We start from the raw sequence: 14,255 nt of genomic DNA on the forward strand, positions 1-14,255 counted from the left end.
GGCCAGGGGTCGATGGCGGGACAGGCGAGAATGAGGCACGGTGGGGAGATTAGCCGCAGAGGAGCGGAGGGTGAGGGCTGGGCTGTAGAAGGAGAGAAGGGAGGTGAGGTAGGAGCGGGAGAGGTGATGGAGAGCCTTGAAGCCGAGGGTGAGGAGTTTCTGCCTGATGCGCAGATTGATTGGTAGCCACTGGAGATTTTTGAGGAGAGGAGTAACATAACCAGAGCGTTTCTGGACAAAGACAATCCGGGCAGCAGCTTGAAGTATGGATTGAAGTGGGGAGAGACACGAGGATGGGAGATCAGAGAGAAGGCTGATGCAGTAGTCCATACGGGATAGGATGAGAGCTTGAACGAGCAGGGTAGTGGTTTGGATGGACAGGAAAGGGAGGATCTTGGCAATGTTGCGGAGCTGACACCGGCAGGTTTTGGTGACAGCTTGAATGTGAGGGGTGAATGAGAGAGCGGAGTCGAGGATGACACCAAGGTTGCGGGCTTGTGAGACGGGAAGGATGGTAGTGCCGTCAACAGAGGTGGGAAAGGCAGGGAGAGGGCAGGGTTTGGGAGGGAAGACAAGGAGTTCAGTCTTGGACATGTTGAGTTTTAGGTGGCGGGCAGACATACAGATGGAGATGTCCTGAAGGCAGGAGGAGGTGTTAGCCTGGAGAGAGGGGCAGAGAGCAGGGGCAGAGATGTAGATCTGGGTGTCATCGGCATAGAGATGATAGTTGAAGCCGTGGGAGCGAATGAGGTCACCAAGGGAGTGAGTGTAGATCGAGAACAGAAGGGGACCAAGCACTGAACCTTGGGGAACCCCCACAGTAAAGGGATGGGAGGGGGAGGAGGAGCCTGCAAAAGAGACTGAGAATGAACGACCAGAGAGATAAGAGGAGAACCAGGAGAAGACGGAGTCTGTGAAGCCAAGGTCATATAGCGTGTTGAGGAGAAGGGGGTGGTCCACAGTGTCGAAGGCATCTGAGAGGTCGAGGAGGATTAGGGTAGAGTATGAGCCGTTGGAGTTGGCAAGCAGGAGGTCATTGGTGACCTTTGAGATGGCAGTTACCGTGGAATGTAGGGGACGGAAGCCAGACTGGAGGGGGTCGAGGAGAGAGTTGGTGTTGAGGAATTCGAGGCAGCACGTGTAGACAACTCGTTCAAGGAGTTTGGAAAGGAATGGTAAGAGGGAGATAGGGCGATAACTCGAAGGTGAGGTCGGGTCAAGAGAGGGTTTTTTCAATATGGGGGAGACGTGGGCATGTTTGAAGGCCGGGGGGAAGGAACCAATGGAGAGTGAGCGGCTGAAGATGGAAGTTAAGGAGGGGAGAAGGGATGGAGCGAGAGATTTCATGAGATGAGAGGGAATGGGGTCGGAAGCACAGGTGGCCGGAGTAGCACTTGAGAGGAGGGAGGAGAGCTCCTCTGAGGATACTGCTGGGAAGGATGGGAGAGTAGCAGAAAGTGTTGAGAGCCGGGGGGTTGGAGAAGGCGGGGGAGTGACTTTGGGAGGTCGAACCTGATGGATTTTATTTTTTAATGAAGTAGGAGGCCAAATCATTAGGGGTGAGGGAAGGAGGAGGGGGAGGAACCGGGGGCCTGAGAAGGGTAGTTGAATGTATGAAAGAGCTGACGGGGATGATGGGCACGGGGGTCAATAAGGGAGGAGAAATAGTTTTGTCTGGCAGAGGAGAGGGCTGAGTTAAGGCAGGAACGGATAAACTTGAAGTGACCGAGGTTGGCATGGTGTTTAGACTTTAGCCAACAGCGTTCGGCATCTCGAGCATAAGGGCGAAGGAGGCAGACAGTGGCAGTGATCCAGGGCTGTGGGCTAGTGGTACGAGAGCGGCGAAGGGAAAGGGGAGCGAGTGAGTCTAGCTGAGTAGACAGGGTAGAGGTGAGCGCAGTAATCAGATCATCAAGACTGGGTAGAGAGGAGAGGGAGGCGAGATGGGGTGTGAGGCGCTCAGAAAGATGGATGAGTTCGAGAGAGCGGAGATCTCTGTGAGGGAGTAATATGGATTTACAGGGGAAAGGAGTGTGAATGAAGAGGCAGGTGAGAAGATTATGATCAGAGACAGAAATATCAGAGTTGGTGAGGCTGGACACAGTGCAGCGATTTGAGATGATGAGGTCGAGGGTATGACCAAGTTGGAGAGTGGGTGACGTGGGGTGGAGCAAGAGGCTGGCGGCGTCGAGGAGAGATAGAAGGCGGGTGGAAGCGGAATCATCAGGGATATCCATGTGGATGTTGAAGTCTCCGAGGATCAGAGTGGGCATGGAAAAGGAGAGAAGGAAGGTGAGGAAGGGGTCAAAATCATTAAATTAGTTGGAGGTGGGGCTGGCGGGGTGGCGGTAGATGACGGCTACAAGAATCTGGAGGGGGTGGTAGAGGAGAATAATGTGGGCTTCAAAGGAAGGGTAGGAAAGGGAAGGGGGAGGAGGGATAGTGCGAAAGCAACATTGGGGGGCGAGAAGGAAACCGACACCTCCTCCTTTCCCGGTGAGTCCGGTGAGATGCAAGGTAGTCACGTTGTCCCACGTTGGGCTAATAGTTTTAATCCCCTTTTTTTTTACCGATGAGGTAAGTTAGGCACAGAGAACTTAAGAGACTAACCCAAAGTCACGAGGCTGACAAGAGGTGGAACTCCTTAAGGGCAGTGGTCATGTTGTGCCATAATTTTCCAAGCACTTAGTACTCTGCACGTAGTGAGTGCTCAATCAGTATCATTTATTGATTGATTGATCTAGGCATAAGGTTCTGTATCCTTTACGAACTTTGATATTCGCACAGCACTTTGTCCATAGCCTTATACTCTCCTGCTTCCCCTACCTGTAATTTATTTTAATGTTTGTCTCTCCTGCTAGTCTATAAATCCCTTAAGGGAATGGATCATGTCTACCAGCTCTTAGTAGTCTATAAACCCCTTAAGGGAAGGGATCATGTCTACCAGCTCTATTGTATTGTGCTCTTCCCAGTGCTTAGTACAGTGCTCTGCACCAAAAAAGCACTTAATAAATACAATTGATTGAGATACGATTCCAGATGGAATTCAGATATATATCTATGCCTGTGAGTCAGAAGGTATTTACTGCACCTTCCCACAAGGTCATCTACTGCCCTTCATTGAAAAGGATCATGGTAAAGAGTAGACCTCCTCTCAAAATCTACACCCTCCACCAATGCTCCTGACCGTTCCCTCCTGACCATTCCCTTTCCAGTGACTTATTCTACATTGCTTGTAAACGTGCTCACCTATCCCGATCTTTAGAAAAATCTTTTTGGCCCCACAACTCCCACCTTCTATTGTCCTATCTCCTTCCTACCATTCCTTTCCAAACTCCTTGAGCAAGTTGCCTGTTCCGTCTCCTCCAATGTTGCCCTTGATTCACTCCAATCTGGTTTCTTCCTCCTTTGCTCCACTGAAACTGCCTTCTCTAAGGTCACCAGTGATCTCCTTCTGCCAAAATCAAAGGCTTCCATCCTAATCATCCTTGACCTCTCAGCTGCCTTCAACAGTGTAGACCATCCCCTTCTTGTGGAAACATTATCCAACCTCTGCTTCACTGACACTGTCCTCTCCTGGTTTTCCTCTCCTTTCCAATCTCTTTCACAGGCTTGTCTTCCTCCCACCCTCTAAACGTGGGAGTCTCTCAGGGATTGGTTCTAGATCTCCTGTTATTCTTCCTTGAACAATCCATTTGCTCCCATGACTTCAACTACCTTTTCCACATGGATGATTCCCTAAGCTACCTCTCCATCCCTGACTCTCCTTCTCAGCAGTCTCATATTTACTCTTGCCTTCAAGACATTCTATCTGGATTTCCAGTTGTCACCTCAAAGGTAACAAGCTCAGAACAGAACTCCTCATCTTCTGCCTCAGACCCTGTCCTCCCACTGTCTTTAGGATAACTGAACATAACACCACTATCCTCCTTGTCTTGTAAGTCAGTACCCTTACCATCATCATCGACATCTCTCTCTTTTAACACAAATATTCAATACGTTACCAAATCCTGTTGCTGTTACCTTCACAACCCCACTGAAATCCATCCTTAACTCTCCATCCAAATTGCTGCTATGTTTATCCAATAACTTATTGTAGTCTGACTTGATGACTGCAACTGCCTCCTGCCTGATCTTGCTGCCTCCCGTCTTTCCCAAGTACAGTTCATAATTCACTCTGCTGACGGGATCATTTTTTAGAAAAATATTCAGTCCGCATCTCCTCACTCCTCAGAAACCTCCAGTGGTTTCCCATTAACCGCCACATTAAACAGAATCTTTTACCATTGGCTTTACAGTGCTCAATCGCTTTGACCCCTCCTACCTTACCTGCCTAATTTCCTACTACAATTCAGTCCACACATTTCACTCCTCTTAATGTCAAACTACTCACTGCACCTCAAACCTATTTGCCTCACTGCCAACTGCTCACCCACATCATGCGTCTGACTTGGAGTGCCCTTACTTCTCATATCTGACAAATGATCATTCTCCCCACCTTCAAAGTCTTATCACAAGCACATCTCCTCTAAGATGTTTTCCTTAAGTAAGCCTTCATTTCCTCTTCTCCCACTCTTTCGGCATCACCCTTACACTTGGATTTGTACTCTTTCTTCACCCCTCCATCAGCCCCACAGCACTTATGTATATTTCTGCAATTTATTTATTCATAAATTGCCTCTTCTCCCGCTCCAGAGGGCAAGCTCGTTTGACGTTGGGGATATGTCTGTTTATCGGTGTATTGTACTCTCCCAAATGATTAGTATAGTCCTTTGCACACAGTAAGTGCTTAATAAATATGATTGATTGATTGACTGATTGATTGATTGATTGGTCTCTCGAGTCCTCAAAAATCTCCTGTGGTTGCCCATCCACTTCCACGTTGAATAAAAATGCCTTGTTCTCAGCTTTTAAATTCTCAACTGGCCCGGCCCTTAAAACCTTACCTGGGGAATATCCAATACAACCCAGGCCACATGCATCACTACTCTAATGCCAACCCTACTCATTGTACCTCGATCTTGTCTACCTCACCTCTGACCACTTGCCTACATCCTGTCTCTAGCCTGGGACTCTTTCCTGTTCATATCTGGCAGAGTATCACTCTCCCTATCTTAAAAGCCTTATAAGAATCACATCTCCTCCAAGAGGCCTTCCTCTCTCAAGACCTCATTTCCCCTACTGAGGACCAGAGGGTGGTCTCTCCCCACATCTTATTGATAACTTGTTATCTTATTGATAACTTGTGCTCAGCGTTTAGCATTGTGTTTGGAGTGAGTGCTTTTGGGAGGAACTCACTGACCTGGGGTGCGTTCGTGCCTAATTCCCCCTGCTGCTCTCATTATCCTGTGGGTCTGCAGGCCAACGATCGTATCTTGTGGAGGTTCGTTAATTGTAAAGTAAGTTTGATTTTAAGCATCATAGATTCTCTCCTGGGGTTGGACTGTTCTGTGACTGGCGCAACCTTGTCCACTGCAAAATCCCAGACGTGGGAGCTAGTCCCAAGGGATCTCCAGAGTTCAGATCCGGACCAGTGGGCAGGCCACCTGGTTTCAGAGATGGGGCTATTCCCAGGGCACAACCAGGGAGGAATTTGTTCTCCCTTCTCAGTCTCAGACTGACCATGATAATGTGATACTTCAGCACCCTGAAGTCAACCCAGCAAACACAAACCTTCCAAAAGCATGGCAAGGAGTCTTCCCTACAAGACTGAAACTCTATTGTACTTTTCCAGTGCTTAGTACTGTGTTCTGCCAACAGTAAATGGTCAATTACTAAGATTGATAGATTTACTGATTGATATATGAGGACATCCTCCTACACAGTTTCCAGATGGAGATCCTATCTAGATCACCGTGCCCGTATTTCGAACCCCGCTTGACTGACAAATAAACCCTGGTATTATCCTTGATTCCTCTCTCTTATTCTAACCAAATATTCCAATCCATCACAAAATCCTGTCGATTCGTCCTTCATGACATTGCTAAAATCTTCCCCTTCCTCTCCATCCAAACTAATATCCACATTAATCCAATCACTTATCCTACCCCACCTTTATTTACTATATCAGCTTCCTTGCTGACCTCCCAGTCTTCTGTCTCTCCACACTCCAGTATATACATTACTCTACTGCACAGATCATTTTTCTACAAGAATGTTTAGTTTTTTATTTCCCACTTCTCAAGATACTAGAATGGTTGCCTATCCAACTCCGCATCAAACGAAAATGTCTCACCATAGGTCTTAAAACACTCAATCACCTTTCCCCCTCCTACCTGAGTTTGCTACTTTCCTACGACAACCCAGCCGACACACCTGGCTCTTTTAATGCTAACCATCTCACTGTACCCTGACCTCATCTATCTCACCACCAACGTCTTGCCCATGTCTTACCTCTGGCCTGGAATGCCCTTCCTCCTCATATCAGAAAGAAAATTACTCTCTCTGCCTTCCAAGCCTTACTGACGGTACACCTCCTCCAAGAGGTCTTCCCTAACTAAGCCCTCTTTTCCTCTTCTTCCATTCCCTTCTATGGCAACCGGACTTGCTCCCTTCACTTATCTCTTGATAGTAGCAGACCGCCTGCTTCTCGGTGTGTGCTGCAGGTCACAGGAGCTCAACTCAGACTGTGGCTTGGAAAGGGAAAAAGGAGGGAGCAGGGAACAAACTGCTGTAGCAACTCGGGAATGCCCCAATTCAGCAGAGGCTTTCGGTGCTGAACTCGTTTGCACCTGAGGTAGGTGGCCACCATTGTTGTCTCAACAGGAAATCGGCGAAGGCTCTCCTCTTTGTCACAGAGCCTGAACCTTAGGAAGCCAAGGGTAGCAAAGAGTAACAAGAATCACAGATGGACAGGCTCATTTCTCCTCCTAGAAGTTTTCATCACCATTCTTGGTTCTTGGCCATGAGAACCGTTGCCCCTTCAGTGAGGACCCAGAGTAGCTGATCCCCATGTAGATGAAGAATCAGGAGCTGAGCTTCCATCTCTAAGGGAGTGTACTAGCTGTGCTGTGAAAGTTCTAAAGGATCCTGGCTCCGGCAATCCATCAATGGCAGGTCTGACATCAATATAATGAAGGGATTGAGATGATAAAATATTGATGAGGTAACCGAGGCACAGAGAAGTTAAGTGACTTGCCCAAAGTCACACAGCTGACAGGTGACGGAGCTGGGATTTGAACCTCTGACTCCAAAGCCTGTGCTCTTTTCCACTGAGCCACGCTGCTTCTCATAAGGATTAGTCTGGAGCTTTCACGCTTTTCCTCAGCCCAGGTGAGTGCCGCCCAGAGATGGATGTCGGAGTCCTGATGAGCGGAACAGATGGACCAACTCATTTCTCCTCCCAGAAGCTTCTCATCACCCTTCCTGGCTATGAGGACTGTTGCCCCTTCATTGAGGACTCAGAGCAGGAGAGAAAGAATCAGGAGCCGAGCTTCCATTTCTAAGGGAAGGGGATGGGGACATCAAAGGGTGGATGACTAGGGGTTAGTGCAAATCCTCAGCACCTTTAGAGGTGGAATCCCTCTGTACTTGACAGTGACTGCTTCTGAAGGATTTGGGAGGGTGTCAAGAGTGATGCTGACTAAGTGTTCTCTGGCTTGCTAGATGTGACCTCTTCTGGACCAGGGAATTTCCCCATGGCCCTCCCTGCAGGGATGTTCTGTGGTGGTATCAACCTCAGGGTTTTACTGCCATCACATGTTAATTGTTAACTCCTCTATGTGATGTCATCATCTGCTTATTTTTTGCCATCAAATATTAATTGTTATCTGTTCTCTGTGATATCATCATCTGCTTATTTTATTATTGCAATAGCATGTTAATTGTTACCCTCTGTGATGTCATCACCTAATTATAATATTGCTACTGCGTTATTGCTACTGCATTTTAAATGTTAACCTCCCACTCTTCTGTCATTTACCTTGCTGACCTCACCATGTACTATCAATTCCCCTGCTCCCAACTACCATTCCATTCCTCACCTTCCCCTTCCCCTCTTTCCCCTTTCCCTCCCTTTCCCACACCCCAACACCTCCCCCTCACCCTCTATTCATTCATTCATTCATTCATTCAATCGTATTTATTGAGCGCTTACTGTGTGCAGAGCACTGTACTAAGCTCTTGGGAAGTACAAGTTGGCAACATATAGAGACGGTCCCTACCCAACAGCGGGCTCACAGCCTAGAAGGGGGAGACAGACAACAAAACAAAATATATTAACAAAATAAAATAAATAGAATAAATATGTACAAGTAAAATAGAGTAATAAATATGTACAAACATATACAGGTGCTGTGGGGAGGGGAAGGAGTTAAGGCGTGGGGGATGGGGAGGGTGAGACGAAGGAGGTGGCTCAGTCTGGGAAGGCTTCTTGGGGGAGGTGAGCTCTCAGTGGGGTTTTGAAGGGAGGAAGAGAGCCAGCCTGGTGGATGTGTGGAAGGAGGGCATTCCAGGCCAGGGAGAGGACGTGGGCCAAGGGTGAACGGCGGGACAGGCGAGAACGAGGCACAGTGAGGAGGTTAGTGGCAGAGGAGTGGAGGGTGCGGGCTGGGTTGTAGAACAAAGAAGGGAGGTGAGGTAGGAGTGGGCGAGGTGATGGAAAGCCTTGAAGCCGAGAGTGAGGAGTTTTTGCCTGATGCAAAGTTTGATTGGCAACCACTGGAGATTTTTGAGGAGGAGAGTAACATTCCCAGAGCGTTTCTGCACAAAGATGATCCGGGCAGCAGCGTGAAGTATAGATTGAAGCGGGGAGAACCAGGAGGACCCCATCCCCATCCCCACCCCATCCCAGTTCTCCTTTCTCAGCGCCACTCCTCTTCCCACTCTCCCCGCCCAGGCCCCGGCGAACTCATCCCAATCCAATCCCTCCCCACCCCTCGCACCCTTCCCTTCCCCCTCCCACCCCTCCCTAAACAGATGCTGCCAAATGCGACTTTTGTAACCCCCACTCCATTAGAGGTAAGCTCCCTTTCATCCTGGACCTATTCCTTTCCAGCTCTCTACTCCTCCTCGCCCTAACTGAAACATGGCGCTCTCCCTGGACGACACGGTCTCTTCTGCTGCTCTCTCCAGTGGAGGCCTCTTCTCCCACTCCAGCCGACTCCCCGGAAATGGAGGAGGTGTCGGTTTTCTTCTCGCTCCCCAGTGTCGCTTTGGAACTATCCTTCCTCCTCCTTCCCCTCCTTTGAAGCCCACGTTATTCGCCACTACCACTCCCTCCAGATTCTTGTAGCCGTCATCTACCGCCCCTCCGGCCCAACCTCCAACTTCTTTGACGATTTTTACCTCACTCACAGTACTCTCCCCCGTAAATCTATGTTACTACCTAACAGAGACCTCCGCTTTCTCGACCCCATCCACCTTTCTGAGCGCCTCACACCCCACCTCGCCTCCCTTTCCTCTCTACCCAATTTTGATGATCAGATTACTGCTATCAACTCTACCCTCTCTACTCAGCTCTACTCCCTCGCTCCCCTTTTCCTTCGCCGCTGTCTTACCACTAACCCACAGCCCTGGGTCACTGCCACTGTCCGCCTGCTTCACTCTTAAACTCGAGCTGCTGAACGCTGTTGGCGAAAGTCTAAACACCAAGCTAACGTTGTTCACTTCACGTTTATCATTTCCTGCCTTAACTCTGCCCTTTTCTCTGCCAGGCAAAACTAGTACTCGTCTATTATTGACACTCATGCCCATCATCCCTGTCAGCTCTTCTGTACATTTAATTCCCTTCTCAGGAACTCTGTTCCTCCCCCTCCATCATCCCTCACCCCCAACGATCTGGCTTTCTACTTAATTAGTAAAAGTAACTCCATCAGGTCTGAACTCCCCAAAGCCACTCCTCACCCTTTTCCAACACCCCTGCTCTCAACCCTCTCCACTATTCTCCCATCCTTCCCAGCAGTATCTTCAGATGAGATATCCTCCCTCCTCTCAAGTGCTAATCCAGCCATCTGTGCTTCTGACCCCATTCCCTCTCATCTTATGAAATTGTTCTCCCCTTCCTTCCTTCCCTCCTTAACTTCCATCTTCAACCGCTCGCTCTCCACTGGTTCCTTCCTCCCTGCCTTCAAACATGCCCACGTCTCCCCCATATTAAAAAAACCCTCTCTTGGCCCGACCTCACCTTCGAGTTATCACCCTATCTCCCTCCTACCATTCCTTTCCAAACTCCTTGAACGAGTCGTCTACACACGATGCCTCGAATTCCTCAACGTCAACTCTCTTCTCGACCCCCTCCAATCTGGCTTCCGTCCCATACAGTACACCGAAACTGTCCTCCCAAAGGTCACCAATGACCTCCGTCTTGCCAAATCCAACAGCTCCTACTCTATCCTAATCCTCCCCGACCTCTCATCTGCCTTCGACACTGTGGACCACCTCCTTCTCCTCAACACGCTATCCCATCTTGGCTTCACAGACTCCGTCCTCATCTGGTTCTCCTCTTCTGTCTCCGACCGTTCATTCTCAGTCTTCTTTGCCCGCTCCTCCTTCCCCTCCCATCCCCTTACTGTAGGGGTTCCTCATGGGTCAGTTCTTGGTCCTCTTCTGTTCTCCTTCTACACTAACTCCCTTGGTGAATTCATTCGCTCCCACGGCTTCAACTATCATCTCTACGGTGATGACGTCCAAATCTACATTTCTGCCCCTGCTCTCTCTCCCTCACTTCAGGCTCGTGTATCCTCCCCACTTCAATACATCTCCATCTGGATGTCTGCCGGCCATCTAAAACTCAATATTTCTAATATTGAACTCCTTATCTTCCCTCCCAAACCCTGCCCTCTCCCTGACTTACCCATCACTGTTGACTGCACTACCATACTTCCCGTCTCACAAGCCCGCAACCTTCGTGTCATCCTTGACTCTGTGCCCTCGTTCACCCCTCACATCCAATCTGTCACCAAAAACTGCCAATCTCACCCCCGCAACATCGCCAAGATCTGCCCTTTCCTCTCCATCCAAACTGCTACCCTGCTGGTTCAATCTTTCATCTTATCCCGACTGGATAATTGCATCAGCCTCCTCTCTGATTTCCCATCCTCTTGTCTCTCTCCACTTCATTCTATACTTCACGCTGATGCCCGGATCGTCGTTGTGTAGAAACGCTCTGGGCATGTTACTCCCCTCCTCAAAAATTTCCAGTGGCTACCAATCAACCTACGCATCAGGCAAAAACTCCTTACTCTCGGTTTCAAGGATCTCCATCACCTCGCCCTCTCCTATCTCACCTCCCTTCTTTCTTTCTACAGCCCAGCCTGCACCCACCGCTCCTCTGCCGCTAACCTCCTCACTGTGCCTCATTCTCGCCTCTCCCGCCGTTGACCCCCGGCCCACGTCCTCCCCCTGGCCTGGAATGCCCTCCCTCCCCACATCTGCCAAGCTATCTCTCTTCCTCCTGTCAAAGCCCTACTGAGAGCTCACCTCCTCCAGGAAACCTTTCCAGACTGAGCCCCCTCCTTCCTCTTCCCCTCCCCAACCCCCCCGCCCTACCTCCTTCTGCTCCCGACAGCACCTGCATATATGTTTGTACAAATTTATTACTCTATTTTACTTGTACATATTTACTATTCTATTTACTTTGTTCATGATGTGCTTCTAGCTTTATCTCTATTTATTCTGATGACTGGACACCTCGCAGCTCCTCACAGCCCACATGCCATACAGTGCAGTGCGGGAATTGAGTGGGGCCGTGGCCCGACCTGCAGTGCTCTGTGTGGGCCAGCAGAGGGCACCCTCACTTTTCCTCCTCTTGCTCACAATCAAGTGGTGCTTGAGGATTGGCTGGGGTCGGGGATTCTCCTGCAGCTCGCGAGCTCGGCCAGCAGAGGACGCCCTCGCAGATCTTACCGTGTCCCCCCTCTCCTCAACTGAGTGGAGTGTAGGGATCTGCTGGAGCCAGGGTCCGTACTGCAGCTCCTGGGCTAGGCCAGCAGATGGCGCCCTCACAATTAATCCCGTCGCCACCAAATTAGTGTAGTGTGGAGATTGGCTGGGACCAGGTATTGCCCTGTAACTCTCAGACTCGGTCAGCAGAGGGCGCCCTCTCAGCTTCAACCAACCCGCTAAAACAACCGGTGCTTGGGGAAAGGCTGAGGTTGGGGATTCTCCTGAAGTTCACGAGGGCGGCCAGCAGGGATCACTTTAAAAGCTCCTCCCGTTCCTCCCAAGAAACTGGTATCTGGAGATTGGCTTTGGATGGGGATACTCCTGCAGCTTGTGAGGTCGGCTAGCACGGAGCGATCTCGCAGCTCCTCCTTTTCCCCCCAATAAACTGGGGCTTGTGGATTGGCTGAAGTCGGGGACTCTCCTGAAGCTCGCGAGCTCTTTCAGCACAGGACGCCCTCACAGCTCTTCCCGATCCCCCCCCCCCTTCTTAACTGAGTGGAGCATGCGAATCGGCTGGAGCCGGGGACGTTACTGCAGCTCCTGGGCCCGCCAGAAGAGGGCGCCCTCGCAGCTCTTCACGACGCACACGTCATTCAGTGGAGTGCCGGGGTAGGCTGGGGCCGTGGCCCGATCTCTAGTGCTCTGTGTGGGCCAGCAGGTGGCGCCCTCGCTGTTAATCCCGTCGACCCCAAATTAGTGTAGTGAGGGGATTGGTTGGGACCGGGTATTCCCCTGCCGCCCTTAGACTCGGTCAGCCAAGGGCGCCCTCTCAGCTTCCCCCTACCCCTCCAAATCGACCGGGGCTTGGAAATGGGCTGAAGTTGGGGATTCTCCTGAAGTTCGCGATTTCGGCCGGCAGGGTGGCGCAATAAAAGCTCCTCCCGTTCCCCCCCAAGCAACTGGTACTGGGGGATTGGCTGGGGTCGGGGATACTCCTGCAGCTCACGGGTCCTGCCAGCCGATGGCGCCCTCGCAGCTCCTCCATTTCCCCCAAATATACTGGGGCTTGTGGATTGGCTGGGGTCGGGGAATGTCATGCAGCACGAGAACGCGGCCAGCAGAGGGCGCCCTGGCAGGTCTTCCCTGCCCTCTCATTCAGTGGGGCGCGGATTGGTGGCTGCAAGGGAGTTCCCTGCAGCTCACGGGCCCGGACAGTAGATGGCGCCCTCACAGTTTATCCAGTCACCCCCAAATCATTGGAGTGCGGGGATCGGCTGGGGCCTGGGATTCCCCTGCACGTTTTGGCCTCGATCAGCAGGAGACGCCCTCTCAGCTTTTCTCGTCACCTCCAAATCAACTGGTGGTTTGGGTTCGGCTGATTTCGGGGATTCTCCTAAAACTCGAGAGGTCGGTCAGCGGGAGGCGCCCTCGCAGCTCCTCCTGTTCCCCCAATCAACTGATGCTTGGGGATTTGCTGGGGTCGGGGTGTATCCTGCAGCTCGCGAGATCGGCCAGCAGAGGACGCCCTCGCAGCTCTTCCCATTTCTCCCCCTCTCCTTAAATTAGTTGAGCGTGGGGACTCTCTGGAGCCAGGGACCGTCGTGCAGCTCCTGGGCTCGGCCAACCGAGGGCGCACGCGAATCTATTCCCGGCCCGCCCCACATTCAATGGAGCGCGGGGATTGGCTGGGGCCGGGGCCTGTCCGGCAGGGCTCCGGTTGGGCAAGCAGAGGGCGCCCCCGCAGCTCCTACCGTTCCCCTCAATCAAATGGTGCTTTTGGATTGGCTTGGGTCGGGAATTCTCCTGCCTCTCGCGAGCTCGGCAGACAGAAGACTCCCTCGCAGCTCTTCCATCCCCCCCCGTCGTGAACTGAGTGGAGTATCGGGATCGTCTGCAGCCGCGGACCCTCCTGCAGCTCCTGGGCTCGGGTAACAGAGGGCTCCCTAGCAGCTCCTCACGGCCCATCCCCAAATCAGAGAAGCGTGGGGATTGGCCAAGGCCGGGGCCTGTCCCGCAGGCTCTGAGTGGGCCAGCCTAGGGCGCTCGCAGCTCCTCCCTTTCCCGCCAATCAACTGATGCTTGGGGATTTCCTGGGGTCCGGGATTCTCCTCCAGCTTACGACATCGGCCAGCAGAGGACGCCCTCGCAGGTCATACCGTTTCCACCGTCTCCTTAACTGAGTGGCGCTTAGGGATCTCCTGAAGCCGGGGACAGTCCTGCAGCTCCTGGGCTCGGTCAACAAACGGCGCACTTGAATCACCCCCCCATTCAAACGGGGCGCGGAGTGTTTGGGGCAAGGGATTTCTCTGCAGCTCGCGGACCCGGGCAACAGATGGCGCCCCCTCTGTTACTCCCTTCGCCCGCAAATTGGTGTAGTGCGGTGATTGGCTGGGACAGGGTATTCCCCTGCAACTCTTAGAGTCGGTCAGCAG

The sequence above is a fragment of the Tachyglossus aculeatus genome (assembly GCF_015852505.1).
Source record: "Tachyglossus aculeatus isolate mTacAcu1 chromosome 12 unlocalized genomic scaffold, mTacAcu1.pri SUPER_6_unloc_3, whole genome shotgun sequence".
Taxonomy (NCBI): domain Eukaryota; kingdom Metazoa; phylum Chordata; class Mammalia; order Monotremata; family Tachyglossidae; genus Tachyglossus; species Tachyglossus aculeatus.